We start from the raw sequence: 17,494 nt of genomic DNA on the forward strand, positions 1-17,494 counted from the left end.
CTTTAAAAATTAAAAGTTTGAAATGGGGTTGGATGGTCATGAAAGTCAGTCCTTCACATATTATGGGCAAAAAACACTCAGGCATCTCCTGAGATTCTTCCTTAAAACACAGCTAGTAGGACATGCCACCACTTTCCCTTTTTTCTTTTTCTTTTTTTTTTTTTTAAACATCTTTCCCATTTTTCTTTATCTCTTCCTCGATCCTGCTGCTGAGAACATGGCTGAAGCTCTTAGCACCATCTTGGATCATGGGGAGAAAGGTCACATCTTAGGGATGGTGGGATAATGAACTGGAAGGAGCCAGGGTCCCTGAGGACCTCAAGGAGTAGTTCTGGGCTTTCTATTCCTGGATCCCTATGTGAAACAGAAACAAGCTTCTATCCTGTGGGTCTTCATTATTCACTGTCAAACACAATGCTAACAGCTACAAGCTCAGGTAATAACAATAACAGCAGCTAATATTTATTGACCTCTGACTTTGTCAGATACTGTGCTGAGCACTTTATTTGCATTACCATCTTCAACCTTCAGAACAACCTGTGATGCAGGCACTATTATTTTACAGAGTAGAAAACTATAACTCGAGGAGATTAATTAACTGACCAAGGCAATGAAGCCAGTAAGTGGTAGAAATGGGATTCAAGCCCAGCCATCTGACTCCAGCACCCATGCTCGGGTCATTAACCATGGTGGGGAATATCTTTGTGACTATGACTCATGGTTCCTCTTTACAGTACATCTATTTCATTTCAAGCAATATTTTTTGCCTCAGTTTTTGGAACTTCCCTACTTCCAAACACCCTACCTGTTAATCAAATACTTACTTTAATAGGTTAAAATACTCTGTGTTATCCAAGGTTAAGGAAGATGGATGAAATTTATTCTGATGGAGCATACACATAACTGGCTTGTGCTTTGTAGCAAAAGACATGATTTCATTTTCCTAACTGCTGCACAATGGGGAAAAAAGAAGTAAAAGACAGAGACAACATCTTGAAGAATGATTCAGTAAGGAAGGATGTGGTCAGAGAACAATCTGCATTCAGTACTGTTCCAGTGCAATCCTCCACAACATAATATTTAAAGTACTTTATAGGTCAGCAGCCTAAATCCTTCTTTAAAAAGAAATTGTCATTATCCTTAAAAGGAAAATACATTTACTCCATATTTAGGGAGGGTTGGAACTTAAGGTTATTTTATACAAATGACATTTTTGTTGATAAAGTCTTGGACAAGGAAACCCAGTTTCTATGTAGGTACTAGACTTTTTTCTGGACTCAGGGTTTTTAAAGATAATTATGATATTGGAATGTCCAAAGAGAAATATGGATGAAGGATGAAGGAGATTGGAAATTAACCCTTTAACCTTATTCCACATGGCTAAAACTTCATATCAAATGCTAGGTTTCACAATTTAAGGCTCAGAATTTTGAGAGAGAAGGAAGTCAAGAGACCATAGTCTGGTGCCTTAAATTACAGAGGGAAATTGAGGTCCTGTAAGGACCTGGTCAAGACTACACAGTAGGAAGAATGACAAGTAGAAGTCAGAACCCCGAACCCCTAATTGAGGTTCCATCCACTAGGCCATATGGCTCATGAGAGACACAGAGAGCTTGGAGAGCCTCAGAAAAGGCTGAGGGCTGGAAAATAGGGTGTAAAATGAAAGGTCAGAGGATATGGGATTATGTAACTTGAAAGGAAGAGACCGAAGGGATGCCTGAATAATTTCTCAGTACAAAAAAAAAAAAATCTTTTTATCTCTCCTAATTAGATAGATAATAAAAGTTTTCTACACAGTGTTGCCCATGCTGTTCTTTCCATTTTAAATGTGGCTTTCCTTTACTCTCCACCTACCCAAATATAACTTCCCTTCAATGTCATTAGACAAGACCTAGGTCTTTCTAAACCTTCCCCAGATGAGTCCGTTAACATTGAACTTTATCTTCTCAGGTTTCCTCCTTTAGTGCTTACGGTTGGGACCACAAAGAGAAATCTATCCCAGTCCTTCAACTTGTAATCCTTCTGTCATGTAACCCTCCATGGAACTTCTATCATGGTTAGGACTGACCTTAGAATAGACAACACTTGTAGAATTTAATTAATCTATGGCATTGTATCAATAATTTATGTTAAATATAAAATATATTTTTCTAATGGTGAATGTTATCATTAAGTAGTATAAAAAATATACTGTAAACTTCCTTAAAAATAGATATATTATCTATCTGGAAAATTTAAGGTCTGAAGGCAGAAGGATGCATGGATGAATTACAATCCTTTTTCAAGTCTGAGCCTTATGATTCTGTCATTATCTACACTGAATTAAAAATATGTATTATAGATCTCAAATATACTTCATTAAGAGATGGATGTAGAGGTTTCAGCTATCTTTAACATTGGTTCAAACCACTGCAAAGTCTAGCTGATGAATTAATTGATGAGATATTTGTCACGATTTTTCTGTGGCACATAAATAAATAAACTGAATGGTTGATTCAATAATCATATGATTAGAATGTTCTAGTTCTATCCAAGTAATGAGAATCACACTCTAAAAGCCACATATATTGCTCTGATGTTACAAAAGATGATGGATTATAGATGTGTTCACTCTTTATGACTCTATTACCTATAGTATTTATAAAATATAATTTTTTCACAAATTTTTCTGTAGACTTTTTTTTTTCAATTTTCTTATTTGTACTTACGCATTTACTGAAGTAAGTGATACTCTGGAGAAGAGAGGATACCACTAAATAACCTTGGCAGATGAAAAGAGAAAATCCCTTATAAGAGACCACCTTGCTGCATGCTTTAAAAGATCACTCTTACAGATCTCTGCTGCTGTCTTAACTAACATCACTCTAATCTCATCCTTCCAAGGGTTTTACTTTCACTATAAAACATAAGCACGGGGACTTGTCCTTTTATTAGCATGTAAATCTATTAATATAATAAACATGATATTTGGGATAATGAATTATCTGATCTCCAGTGGAGCTCATTAAACTGTTGCCTCTCAAATTGCCTTCCTAAGGGGCAGTCCTCTTTAAAAAATTAATGGGAGTCATGAATTGAGTTTGTGAAATCTGTAGCATCTCCTTTCAGTAACAGCTACAAGTTTCCTATAGAAAAAGATGGTATTTGGCTCACTCTGGGAGGTTTTCTTGTTTAATAATGTTAAATATAATTTTAGAATAAGTAGCGCTTTTAAATGTCATTTTAAAATGACATTTTAAATGCTTAATGAAAAGCAAGAACCTAAGTGTCTTTGTCACTTCAACATATTTCAGGATTCTACTTTGTCTGATTTAGGTTTCACTTGAAAAACAGCCATGCTTGACAGCAGGATTTGAAAGGTGGCAGTGTCTGGAATAGATAGTTCTCTCAACGCCAACATGGATCCACAGTGAAGTTAATGAAGCTGACCCTTCAGGGTCTCTCCCTTGCACAGAGCTATGAATGTCATGAGCTATGAATGTCCTAATGTCCTAGGAGGGACCAGCAAGCAAGGTTCTAATCAGAAAGCATTCCTATGTATTCATTTCTGGTAAGTTGCTTAAAGAGACCTCTGAATCTTCAAGCCTTCCATAATTTGTTGTGATTTATTTCCTCATTTTAACGAAGATCCCTTTTATAACTTTGTAGTTTTTTTTCTTAGAGGCACCCCAAAATCATGTGTTTCAGGCCCTATAAAACCTAGATCTGTCCCTGTCCAACAGCAAGAAGGATTTCATTGCAAAGGAAATTTGTTGCAAAAAATCTGTTTAGTTGACATTTTCTAACTAAGTTTCATTAGCTTCACCAAGGCCTCCAATGTAATTTGTGTGAATATAGCCAAACGGTCTGCATAAATCATCATTTGGATATCTGGAGTTAAGGACATGAACACTAGGCCTCAGGGGCAAATGAGGGCCGTAGTTTATATAGGTGGATTAGTGCAACAAAAATGATCAAGCAGATGTTAATTCCAATCTTATTACCAGGTAAGAAACTCCTACAGGGTCTGCATGAGGTTCTGACACATCGAGTAAAAGTCAAGGGAAAAGGCATAATCTATCCTGTGTCAAACAATAATCACTATTGAGGCTGCAAAGAACAAAGAGCTTCATTTGAGGTCTTAGGAATTGCAATTCAGGAGACACAGACTCTGATAAAACCATTTAGAATGTTCCTGGAGATCAGAAAGAGTTGGGGGCTTACAAAGGCAAAAGCCACCACAAGGTTGTTCAAGAACCATGACTGACTTTGATACAATAAAGGAAACATTTGACCTTAAGGGATAGGCTGTCACAAACTGTTTTAGAGTAAGGGACGGATAAGCATCTTGAGTTTCTGGAACATTGGGAAGATGTTCTGGGTGCCTATGTTAAGATAAGAAGTGGTCCAAGTTCAGATTTCTCCAGGCCGAGAGGTGCTTGAGTCACACGTCTTCAGTGCCCTCCCAGCTCTATTTTAGATATGTCTCTTGTCAACACCAACTCCATTTTGATTTTCCTTTTATACCTGAAATCTCTCAGCAAAAACTGAGTTCAGAAACACAGAAGATTCAGCCGTCAGTGCATATCATGACAAATAACATGGAACAGATATTCAAGCCAGTATGAGGAAAAAAAAAAGGTATCAAAGACTCACAGGGCCCTCTGAACACCATGTGTTCTGCTGACTCTATTCTGCTGAGCTAAGGCATCACAACTTGTATGTGAATCCATTTCTGATTCACTGATACTTGTCAATTATCCTGCAAGAGATGAGCTAAGAGTACATAAATGGTCGGCACCCAATTAGGAAAACATATTCCTCTCACTTTTAATTTCATGACTTAGTAACATGTCCTATACCCTAGAAAATTCATCCACATTAATAACAAGGATATGGCAGTCCTCCACTGTAGTCAAGATGGAGTAGGTTGTTTTTAAAAACAAATTATTTTAAGGTAACTTCTTTCATTTGAATGAAATAAACTTTCAATATTTAAAATAAATATTTTTCTAATATTCTCCACAAAACTTAAAAGTCAGAAGACAGTCTCTCCTAAGATAAGAAGTACAACTGGGCTTCCCTGGTGGTGCAGTGGTTGAGAATCTGCCTGCCAATGCAGGGGACACGGGCTCGAGGCCTGGTCCGGGAAGATCCCACATGCTGCGGAGCAACTGAGCCCGCGTGCCACAACTGCTGAAGCCCGGGCACCTAGAGCCCGTGCTCCGCAACGAAAGAAGCCACCGCAGTGAGAGGCCCGTGCACCACTGCGAAGAGTAGCCCCCGTGTGCCTCAACTAGAGAAAGACCACATGCAGCAATGAAGACCCGATGCAGACAAAAATAAATAAATAAAATAAATTTTTATATATATATTAAAAAAAGTACAACTGCTCAGCCCAATGGGTAAAGGCATTGGTGGTGGGAGATGGGGGGTGGGAAGGGGTGGCAAGGGGTGGAGGCGGGGAGATAAAAGATCAAGGTTAAAGCTTGTGAGAAGACTCATTGACTTTCTCAGGAGAAACTGGCTATTAGCCAACACCTTAGGACAGCAGTACTCCAAGTATAGGCCATGGACCTCTGAGGGTCCCTGAAGCCACTTGCAGAGTATTTGAAAATTCAAAACTATTTTCATAATAATACTAAGACATTATTTGCCTTTTTCATTGCATTGTTTTGCATCAATGGTATAGAAGCAATGATGGGTAAAACTGTTGGTGGCTGAACACAAATCAAGGCAATGGCCCCAAACTGTACCATTATCATGTACTAGTTTAATGTGAAATCAGTGTGCTACTATAATGTACGTACTTCATTGCCACTTACTGGTAGGAGAAAAAAAAAAAAAAGCCAGAGAAGAGTTTCACCTTACAATGACTGTTATGAAGCAATATAAATTATTAACTTTATTAAATGTAGGCCCTTGGATGTACATCATTTTTTATACTCTGTTTGATGAAATGGGAAGTATGCAAAAAGTACCTCTACTACATACCGAAGTATGATGTTTGTCTCAAAAAGAAGCACTTAGATGGTTGTTTGAGTTGTGAGCTAAACTAGCCACTTTTTTCACAGAACACCATTTTTTACTTGAATCGGTAAAGAATCATGTTTATTTAGACTTGGGTATTTGGCAGACAGTTTCTCAACAATGAACCAATGAGACCATCACTTCAAGGAAAACAACTGACAGTTTTGTTTCCAAGGATAAAATTCAAGCTTTGCGGTGAAAATTAGAATTTTAGAAAAATTGTATCTGTCAGTGTAAGCTTGGCAGCTTTCCAATGCTCAAAGACTTTTCTGATGATTAGTAACATTAACAAATGTAACAGTTTACACTGCATAATGAATTATGCCAACATTTGAAAGAGCTGCGTAATTCAGTGAATCAATATTCCAAATGACCAATGCATCATGTTAAAAAATGCATCATATTACAAAATATATGGGTAAAATATCGATTTAAAGTACAAAATAAACTAATAAATTTTAATGTAACAGAATTTGAAAAGTTCATGGATATGGTTTCAGATTCCATAATGCAACTCACTTTTTAGAAACCAGCATCTGGTGTCACATCTAAGAATTGCCACAAACTATCTGAGAAGGTTATTAAAATACTCCATTTTCCAAGTATATATGTGGGATTTCTTAAAACATATCAACCAAAACAAGACACCACAACAACTTGGTAGTAGCTTTAAAATATGTCCAGATTCTCTGACAATCCTCCCCTCAACAGGTGAATTCTGAGGGTCAGACCTTTTTTATTGAAATATAGTTGATTTGCAATGTTGTGTTAGTGTCAGGTGTACAACAAAGAGATTTGGTTATATATGTATGTATATCTATTCTTTTTCAGATTCTTTTCCCTTCTAGATTATTACAAAATATTGAATATAGTTATCTGTGCTATGCAGTAGGTCCTTGTTGGTTATCTATTTCATATATAGTAGTGTGTATATGTTAATCCCAAACTCCTAATTTATCCCTCCCCTGCCCTTTCTCCTTTGATAACCATAAGTTTGTTTTCTATGACTGTGGGTCTATTTCTCTTTTGTATGTAAGTTCATTTGTATCATTTTTTTTAAGATTCTACATATAAGTGATACCATATGATAATATGTCTCTGGCTTACTTCACTTAGTATGATAATCTCTAGGTACATCCATGTTGCTGCAAATGGCATCACTTCATTCTTTTTTATGGCTAAGTAATATTCCATTGTATATATATACCACATCTTCTTTATCCATTCCTCTGTCAATGAACATTTAGGTTGCTTCCATGTCTTGGCTACTCTAAGTAGTGCTGCAATAAACATTGCAGTGGTGGGGAGCGGTACATGCATCTTTTTTTTCTTATTTGGCTGAGCTGGGTCTTAGTTGCGGCATGCAGGATCTTTCGTTGCAGCGTGTGGGCTTCTCTCTAGTTGTGGCGCATGGGCTCTTTAGTTGTGGCACACAGACTCCAGAGCACACCGGGTCAGTAGTTGTGGCACACGGGCTCAGTTGCCCCACGGCATGTGGGAACTTAGTTCCCCAACCAGGGATCAAACCTTCATCCCTTGCATTGGAAGGCATATTCTTTACCACTGGACCACCAGGAAGTCCCACAGGTATCTTTTTGAATTATGGTTTTCTCCATATATATGCCCAGGAGTGGGACTGCTAGGTCATATGGTGGCTCAATTTTCAGTTTTTTAAGGAACCTCCATAGTGTTCTCCATACTGGCTGTACCAATTTACATTCCCACCAACCGTGTAAGAGGGTTCCTTTTTCTCCTCACTGTCCCCAGCATTTATTATTTGTAGACTTTTTGATGATGGCCATTCTGACTGATGTGAGGTGATACCTCATTGTAGTTTTGATTTGCATTTCTCTAATAATTAGCAATGTTGAGTGTCTTTTCATGTGGTTTTTGGCCTTCGGTATTTCTTCTTTTCTGAGGGTCAGACTTAATGACTCATTTCTAGCAAACAGAATGTAACAAAAGTGACAATGTGTGACTTATAATAGTTCATAAAGGCATTGTGGTTTTCTCCTTGCTCTCTCTCAGAAAACCTGGGGGAGGCCAGCTGCCATGCTTTGAGGACACCAAAAGATTTGAGAACCTTAGCCTTCAGTGACAGGCCAAAGTATCAAGCCAAACATCTGCATCTTGACAATGTGAGGCAAATATTCCCTTTAGGTAACTTCGAGATTCAGCTACTGCCCAATAGAGCATCAGTCTTCTTGTGGATCGTGGATCATATATTATACTAGGATTTGGCTAAATCCAGCCCACTGTCTGCTTTTATAAATAAAGATTTATTGGAACACAGCCAGGCCTATCTGTTTACATATGGTCTATGGCTGCTTACAACAGCAGAGGTGAAGTTGTCACAAAAACTCTACAGCATACAACCTGAAAAGCTTAAAATAGGTACTATTTGGCCATTTACAGAATAAGTTTGCTTACACTGATGTGCTTTGATTTGCTCTGTTTGTGCAGTTTGTACTCATTTTTTCCCAATGAAATTTCAAGGTATGGCTTTTTCTAGGGATCAGAAACTTTCTCCTCTCTCCCTCTTATCCTTGTCTAACCAACATCACAGATGAGTAGCTGATCGATGCCAGAAGGTGGCTGGTTAATATTCCAAATGCCATTACATTGAGGGTTAGTTTTCAATTTAAAAATTATGAGGGTACACAAACATTCAGTCTATAGCAGTAATCAAGGAATTTTAATACCATATAAATTTGTTTCCCACCATCATCCATTTAAAAATACATAAAAGTGCTTTTTAAATGGACAGTTTACATCTTCCTTTCTATGTGAACCTGTACTTCCAGTCCATGTATCCTCCCTGGCAACTAAATTTTATATTGTATTTTTGTACTCACAAGTTTTGTATTTATCACCTTCATTTCTCTGCAACAAATATATAGAGTTGACCCCTTGAACAACTTGGGATTGAACTGCTCAGGTCCACTTATACACAGATTTTTTTCAATAGTAAATATGACAGTACTACAGGTTCTGGGGTTGGTAGAATCCCAGGATGTGGAACCGCAGATGTGCAGAAACAGTGGATAAGGAGGGCCAACTATAAGTTAAACTCAAATGTTTGACTGTGCAGAGGGAGGGTGCCCCTAATCCTCCCATTGTTCAAGGGTCAATTGTCTATAAACTGAAGTTTTAATGTAAGTTTACATTTTCTGTGAGCATAAGGCTCTAAGTGTTAAAAATTTTCTTCTAGATCAATTACTATTATAATTATTATTAATGTACAATTGACAAAATTTTCCATATATTAAAGCTTTTTACTGAAACATAAATTTATTTTAAAATTTTATAAATAACTATTAAACATAAAAACTAATATTTTATTGAAAGTTCTCCTCTTAATAAAGGAGAACACTTTTTTCTAACTAATTATTTCATCCATAGGTGAATTTACTTGTTTCTAGATTAAATTATATCAAATATAGGCCATCGATTATATTATTATTTTCCACAGTAGGATTTGGGATAATCGAGGCATATGCCTTTCTCTAGTGTAGTAGGAGTAGGGGTATTAGAAATGCCTGTGAGTTCTCAGGGGGATCAATTTAAGAAAAATAATCAATATGAAGTTGAAGTTTTCCTTAAAACTATCATTTGCACAAGTTCTCTCTTGGAAAGCCTTCCTGTACCTTATGGGAACCGAGTTTGAAGCTCACTGAAGTGAGGACCCGTGAAATCTCAGAGGGGTAAGGAGAGAAGTGAGGACAAAAGTGAATGATGAACAATCACAAGAGGTAGTGACAATAACTGAAAAGGAAAGAAAAGAACAGAAAAAGGAATAGTAATAAATTAAAAAACAGGATGTCATTAGATTTAGTTCATACTTACTCAAGTACCAGAATTCAAAAATCATGTGGCTCTAAGAGGACATTAAGAAATTTAAGAAATGTATACTGCCTATTTTTAGGGAAATATGGGCTCCCTTCTCCTCCTTCCCCCAAATATGGTATATACATAGAGGAAAAATAAATCACATTCTGTGGAAAAAAAAAAAAGAGTGGATGATCAATAGTGAAAAGCTGTAGGGCCACTGGTTTGGAGAATTGGTTAAGTGGAAGTTCATGGTGAAGTAGGAAAAGGAAAACCAAGAGAAAACCAGCAAGAGAATGGGAAATAAAATTTGTTTTAAGAAAAAAAGGAGAGAAAAATGAGAAAGGCAAGATGGGAGTGTTTGCACACTGTTATGGGGGGACACAGGGGGAAGCACCAGGACCACAGCATGTCCAGGAAGGTCTGTTTTCTCAGACATCTTCATGATGACCATCTACTCCAGCTCAAGTCTATCTTGTTCATGACTGTGGACAAGTTCCTGGCACACAGGAGGCACTCAAAAAAGATGTGTTGACTAATGGAATGTATTTATGAAATTTAGACTGCAAGGCACTATTCAGGGAAAGCTTTCTCTACCTATCTGCCTTGACTATCAATGCAAGAAGTGAAAATACAATTACTATATTTATAGTTTTGGAGCAACTCTTCCCAATTTTTGTAACATGTACTTTGTATAGCAATACCTTCTGGGGGTTTTCTAAAAGACATTTTTAACATATGAAAATTATAGCCCACTCTGCAATAGTAGCCCTATTGGGTCTGCTGCTCTTCACTGCCCTTCCCCTGCAGGGTTTGTGGAAATCTCATGCTCTCCTATTCTGCACACATAATACTCTGCTCATATTTATTGTGCTGAAAAAAATCAGATCCAATTCTGTTTTCTTCTCTTTTTGACTTTAGAGCACATTTGCTCAAGATGCATATTTTCCCAGGCTGCTGATTGCTGATTTGTTTTTACCTGGATGTCTGGGGAGGTGGTGCCCACATACCAACTCTCCACTTGACAGTCAACACCACTCACAGTCACTGCTCACATCACTCACACCACTGCTGATGAGGATTCCTCCGAGTAAAGCCACAAAATAAGGCAAAGAATAGAGCAGATGTGTTTGGCTCAGAACCATTTCAGTAACGATTTTCTATTTTCTTGCAGATGATCAACTCCAGTATTGTTAAACTATTATACTTCTGGGTTTTTAACTGTTTTTCCACAAGAGCAAGTATATTTTCACCACCTGAAGGCTCATGCCTAAGTAGATTTTCCCAACAATATTTGAGTGTTGGACTGAGGCATGGATAGCAAAGCTATTGTCAGACACTGGGAATTCCCAGTGACAGACACTATGGGATAGAATTCAGCCCAAATATTTCAAGCCCCTTTAGCTCCCTCCCTTCACCCTCCCTCCCAACCCTATTTCTTGCTAATTCTTTCAAAATTAGCTTTTCTCTCCTAACAGCCCAAGTTGCCCTTTTGCTGTTATGAAATTACAAACCGCATCAAGGCAAACCCATCTCTGAGAAGTACCTAAGAGGCACATTATGAACTGCAAAGCTCCCACGGAGCAATTTAAAATGATGAATATCCTTTTCAAACATCCTTTTCAAAATTGCACATGGACTTCAGCCAGTCACACGACAGAGATGTGGAGGATGCATTCAACTCCCCATCTGCTTTCCACATTGCTCATCCCTGATTTATAACCCACAGTAAGTCACTTGGCCACACAAACATAGCTGATGGGCAAACGCAGCCCCCAGCATCTAAGAAAGAAAAGATGGGTCCCTAGCATTAATATTTTTCTCCTACCTGCACCCTGATGTGACTCACTGCTATTCCGAGAAGAGCTCTACCCACTAGTCTCAGAAGAAGAAAAACACCAAACCCTGAGGTACATTTTAGACTTTGAGAAAATAAATAAAGCTCTGTAGGGATAACTTCAGACTTCTGCTTTCATTAAAGCAGCTTCATTGCATCTTCTCTCCCTTCAAACACAGCAGCATGCGTAAATTCGTTCCTTTCTGTGTCAAGCCTTATTAACAGAATCACTTTTTTTTTTTTTCTAGAATGTGTACCATTTACTGACTAGGTGAGACACATAGATATTTCCTTTTGCACAAGCCATGAGAGGGCACTGTATGTCGCAGATGAAGTGAAGCCTGCGGCAATGAATGCAAGTAACCCCAAGGCACGACTAATGTAATTTCTGAGCAGAATCTCAAAGTGGGCAGACAAGACGACCATCTTACTCTCCACCTTAGCCCAGCCCCACCTCCTGTAAGAGCTGAAAGGTAACAGAAATTATGCAAGGTCGTACTCCAGGGCCGCAGAAGGCAGACTGTGAAGTGAGAATGTTTGCTGCCATTTTGGCCGCACTTCCCCAGCACTCTTCACACTGGCTGCCCACCAGGACATTCCCTCGTGGTAATGTTCCATTAGACAGTCCCTTAGAATGTCCCTGGGACCTCTCACCGCCATTTTCTATTATCTACTCCCCACCCTCCCCTCCCTTGTGTCTGATTTTTCTGACCTATAACCAGCTCATCTCCTAAGTATTAGACCTCTAAGCGTTCAAATTTAAGAATGAACTGCTCAGGTGCTAATGGCTAATGCAGAGAAAAACACCTCTGACTCTTCTTTCCCTCCAGGTAATAGAGTACATTTTAAACAGGGACTTCTTATAAACCATTATTTTCCAGCCCAGAGGAAGGGTTCTGCTGCTGGGAAACTTCAAGGAAGATAGGAAAAGAAAGGACATCTTTGGAGAGGCAGGTCAGTGACTTCTGAGATATACTATTTGACAGCTGTTTCCTGTGTCCTGGTCATAGCATCACTGTAATCTTTGGGACCCTTTGGTCATATGGAATAGTCTTATCCTGGTTACCTCAAATAATAGGCAAGTTATTGTAAGGATATACATTGAAATGAGAACCTGGAATTTCAAGGGAATCCAAGAATAGCTATGGCTAATTAGTTTCACAGAAATGGAAATGCAGTTTGGAAAATGGAAAATAGTTCAAATTCAAGGAAAATCTAGAGCTTGGAGAGCAGGGGGTTCATCCATTCCCTCACCATCATGGGGACTTAATGCCTCTGGCTTCTGCTTCCTTGCAGCAGTCAGCCAACCACCTCTTCCTCTCCTCTGCATGTGCTTTGACATCTGCTAGATCACAACTTTTGCTTATTCATAACTCCTGCTTACTCACAATTTCAGCCTACACATAGCCCCTGGGTGTGTGCTTTTAGCTTCTGTTCTGGATTCTAACTGACCCACTCACATATTTCCAGTTTGAATGTCCTAGAAGAAAAAGTTACCCGGATCAGTTTATTAGCATTGTGCTTGTTGAGGTAGAGCCTCTGTACCAGGCCTCAGCCAAAGCACTCTTATTTGCTAAGAATCAGTTTGGCTGGTTTAAGGGGAAAAAAAATTATTGAAAGGCTACTGGATTTTCAGAGAGAGGCTCAGAAAATGAACAGAAGCAAAGGGAGGCTGAGAAGCCTGAATCACAGCCAAATCATACCTCCAAATTAGCTGAGAGCAGACACTACTGCCATCACTGAACAGGAGGAGCTGTAACTTGTAACTGACACCTGGGCACTGGAAACCAGATCTCACTGCTTGTCCCCCTGCCCTTGCTGGCCCTGGAAACTGGACATTGTTTCAATCACTGCCAGAAAGAGCCCTCCTCATCTCAGTTCCCTTGTGTGACCCAGTCCCAATTCCAGGTCTAAGGAAGGTATATTCGATTGGCCAAGTCTAGGTCACATACTCTCACCCCAGCTGCATGGGGGTTGGGTGGTGATGGAAGAGCAGGAAAGAGTATACGGCCTTTCAGGCTTCATCAGTGGGAGATGGCCTCTGCCTCTCACCAAGTCTCAAACAGTGGCTAGATGATGGACACCTAAGAAAAAAATGTGGACACCCAGCACACGAAGCAGAGTAAGTGAGCTCTGCTCAGGGGAGCAGAAGAGTGCTCTTCACTCAGCAGGGGGCTGTGGGCAAGGAGGGCCCTTTGACTGACGAGTGCAAGACAATCTCATGACCAAAAAAGCACAGGGAATTCTTTCATGTGCACTGTTTGAAGCCTCACAAGGCACACTTATATTCAAAGTAGGTGTTTATAGGTCTGTCTGCCTGGTTGGTCTGTAAGCATTTTAGGGCACAGACTCTGTCTTCTTTATTTGTATCTCCCTAGTGCCTGGGGCACTGCTTGGCATATAGCAGATGCTCCAAAAATGTCTGACGAATTTAATAAGACTGTGGTCCAGGAATTTTCCCATAGCATTAGATAACACAAATTTCTCCATGCTTTTGGGAAGACCATGATTTAAACAAGCAAATAAACAAGAAGGACTATTGAAACATCATGAAAAGGCAAAAGAAGTAAGAATTTTTATGACCCATGCTCTCCTCCGAGTTATCAGTTCCTTCACAGGGCAGAGATCTCTGAAATTGTGGCAGATGGAAAGTGGGAACTGCTTGAAAAAAGAGACATGGAGGCATGAGAGAGAGGACGGAGTTTGGGAAGGAATCATTAAAAGGGGGGCAGAGATGAAGGAATCAAGGAAAGGGAGCAGAGAGTCCAGGGAATATTAGAAACAGAATGTAAGTTTCCTGATAACCTAGAAGGAAATTAGAGAACAGACAAAGTAATTCTGCTTTGATGGCAGCAAGGAAGAAAAGATGGAGCTAATATTTTTAAGCACTTATTATATGCAAGACAATTGCTAGGAATCGTGTGTGTGTGTGTTTGTTTAACTCTCACAACAACCTAATAATGTAGACACTATTATTTCCATTTTATTGATAAGGAAAATGAGGCTTAGAGAAGTTAAGTGATTGGCTTAAGTCACAGAGATAATAAATGACAGCATCAGAATGTAATGACTCTCCATCTGATTCTGAATTCCACACTTTTTTTTTTCACCAATCCATCTCTCTCTGAATAAGACAGAAAAGGGTTGGGGGAAAGATGGGATGATCATGCTTGCTAGAAGCTTGGAACTATGTCTCTAAACTGTGCCTGCAAACTCCCAGGACCTTGAGTGGTGCCTCACCTACTTTTGAAGACTTTCTATGGAAGCAAATTTGACAATTAAAATTTTTTAGACCATTTGTACATGAAATTTAATAAAATAAAGACATAGGAAGCTTTGCCTCCCTATCAATTTTGAAATAGTTTGTGGCAATTTGTTACAGCAGCCCTAAGAAACCAAGTTCAGGACATACCAAGAAAACCCTTAGAGATTATTTATTTATTACTTACTTTGTATTGAAATGCAATTGGTATATAGCAAAGCAATGATTTCATGGATATTACTGCTTATGATGAATCTAAGTAAAAATCTAAGTACCTAATAGAGCAGGTGGTAGATGGATGTAATAAAATTCATGAAAGTGGCATGTGAACGGGTAAAGTTTAGGGTACAAATGCAATTGTGTTGGGAGAGAAGCAGGTCTCAGAATCTGCCCTTTGGACAATGCAGCTCATTCCAGCATCCTGCATTTTAGATCCTATATAGAAAGATTCATATAGAAAAGGTTGACACACAGACAATTCTCCTGGAGAAGGAAAGGGGAGAGATAGAGCCTTTGCTCACTTACCAAAGGGGCCTCAGAGTTAAGCCCGCCACCCCCACCCATCTCTACCTGGAGAACCACCGAACATGGGCACAGCTATCATGATCCCAGGAGCTGGGCACTGGTAGGTGGCAGTATTTGTGCAAATTTATATGGTCACTGAGACTTGAGCAGCATTTTTTAATATTGATTTGTATGATGTGCTTTCTTGGCCACAGGGGGATGATGTCAGGGGGAACACAGCAGGACAGGCAGGCAGGGACAGGCAGAGCAGGGACTGGAAGAAAAGGTGGCCACACCAACACCTCCCAGGGCTCAGCACTTCGCAGGCCATAGAGCCACCTGGATTGTTGACTGTCAACGTGGAAGAGACCTCAGATATCAAATAATCCAAGCCTCTCACTTTCTGGTTGAAAAACAGGAATCCAGAATCGCTGGGTGAAGGTCACAGGGCTGACTAGTAACCGGAGTCAGTCATATCAGTTAAAGGCTCCCTTTCCAGAGTTCTTTTAAGATGTATGATTCTCTCTAAGCCAGTGACCCAACAGGGAGTTTTATGATTGCCTGTCTCCCTGGCAGTGAGAGAAACTGCAATCCTACTCAGCTCATCTGATGATCAGGCAGAGGATTCAGAGGGGAAAGAAGAGAAACGCCGAAGGAGAGACGTCTGAGGCGAGGCCCACAGGACCGGGCGAGGGCCCCAAACAGCTCAGAGCTGGGCTTGCTGTGATGCACCTGGACTCGTGGTTTGGACTGGGTGCTGCGCGGACTCATAAAAGATAAGAGGAGAAGAAACTTGGCAGGAAGTAGATGCTTTTGCCTGCAGAGAGAGGTCCTTGAGTCCCCAAGGAAACTGCGTCCCCTCCCTCAATACACACGCGCGCACAAAAGTTGAGGGCACACCTGCTTTCCCCAGATGGGGCTCCCTGCTCAAACGCCTCCTCCTCCTCCAGGATTTTCCAACGCCGGCGCAAGCTCCTCCCTCGCCCGAGCGGGGCTCCAGTCCTAGCCCCAAGCACCCGCCCGAGCGGCGGCTGGGAGTGGGTCCCGCTCGCCGTCATTGGCTGTGCGGCTGGGGGCGGAAGGAAGACTTTGGCTGCGCCCGCCGCCCCAGTGAGCCCCACATTCCCGCGGACGGCTTCGCGGGCGCGGATCGGCGGGACCCGGACGCCGGCGAGGAGGTCGGCGCAGCCCGGTCCCACCCCGAGCGCGGGAGCCGGCGGGGCAGATCAGCGCGTCCCTATTGGCAGGTCAGTGAGGGGCTCCCAACGCCGCCCGTGAGCAGTCTCAGGGGAGTGGGCGCCGGGGACGCCCCGGAAGGGGGCTCGCCCTCTGCCACGGGCGCTCAGTCTCCTCCCCTGGGGCGGCCTCGGGTCGCGGAGGCTCCGCTCCCTCCTGAGCCGCCTCGCAAACTCTCCCCGGCTCTCAACGGTTTGGCTCCTTTCTCTGGACACCCCCGAATCTGTCCCCTTCGTGCCGGCTACATCCTTACTGCCGGCTAGCAGCCTCCGCTGCCCGGCTCTCCCTGTTCTCGGGGTGACTTCATGGGGCTACAGTAGGACGCAATGTCCTTGGTCCCGGGATGACCCGCTTCTGTCCCGGACGCAGGGAGCCGGGGAGGTCTGCCCTCGCGTCTGCCGCTGCAGAGGTTGATTGATTTCCCTGTGCAAGTGCAGACAGTTCTGCACTTTGCGGAGCGTGTCTCTAGGTGCATTCTGATTATTCCTGCCTTTGTGGTGTGTGCGGTCACGCTTGTGTTTGGCGCCTACCTGGATTTCTGGGGTCACCCGTCCCTTCCTGGGGACTCGCTGCGCACACACTGACAGCCGCTTTGTACCTTACCTTGCTCGCGTGAGTCTTTTCACCTGTCTCCGGCGGCTCCAAATCCGGTTAAGTTCTACCTGGCGCAGAACATCCTGGCGTTCCCCAGCCGTGGTTTCCCGAGCTCTTGGTTGTAGGAAAACGCACCAGCTACCTTTCCCTTTTCCCTGATCTGATGAGACGCTGGAATCCTGCGTTTCCCTGCCGAGGTGCATGCATCATGGGCAAATTGTTTG

This window comes from Phocoena sinus, chromosome 18, assembly GCF_008692025.1.
Source record: "Phocoena sinus isolate mPhoSin1 chromosome 18, mPhoSin1.pri, whole genome shotgun sequence".
In the NCBI taxonomy this organism is placed as follows: domain Eukaryota; kingdom Metazoa; phylum Chordata; class Mammalia; order Artiodactyla; family Phocoenidae; genus Phocoena; species Phocoena sinus.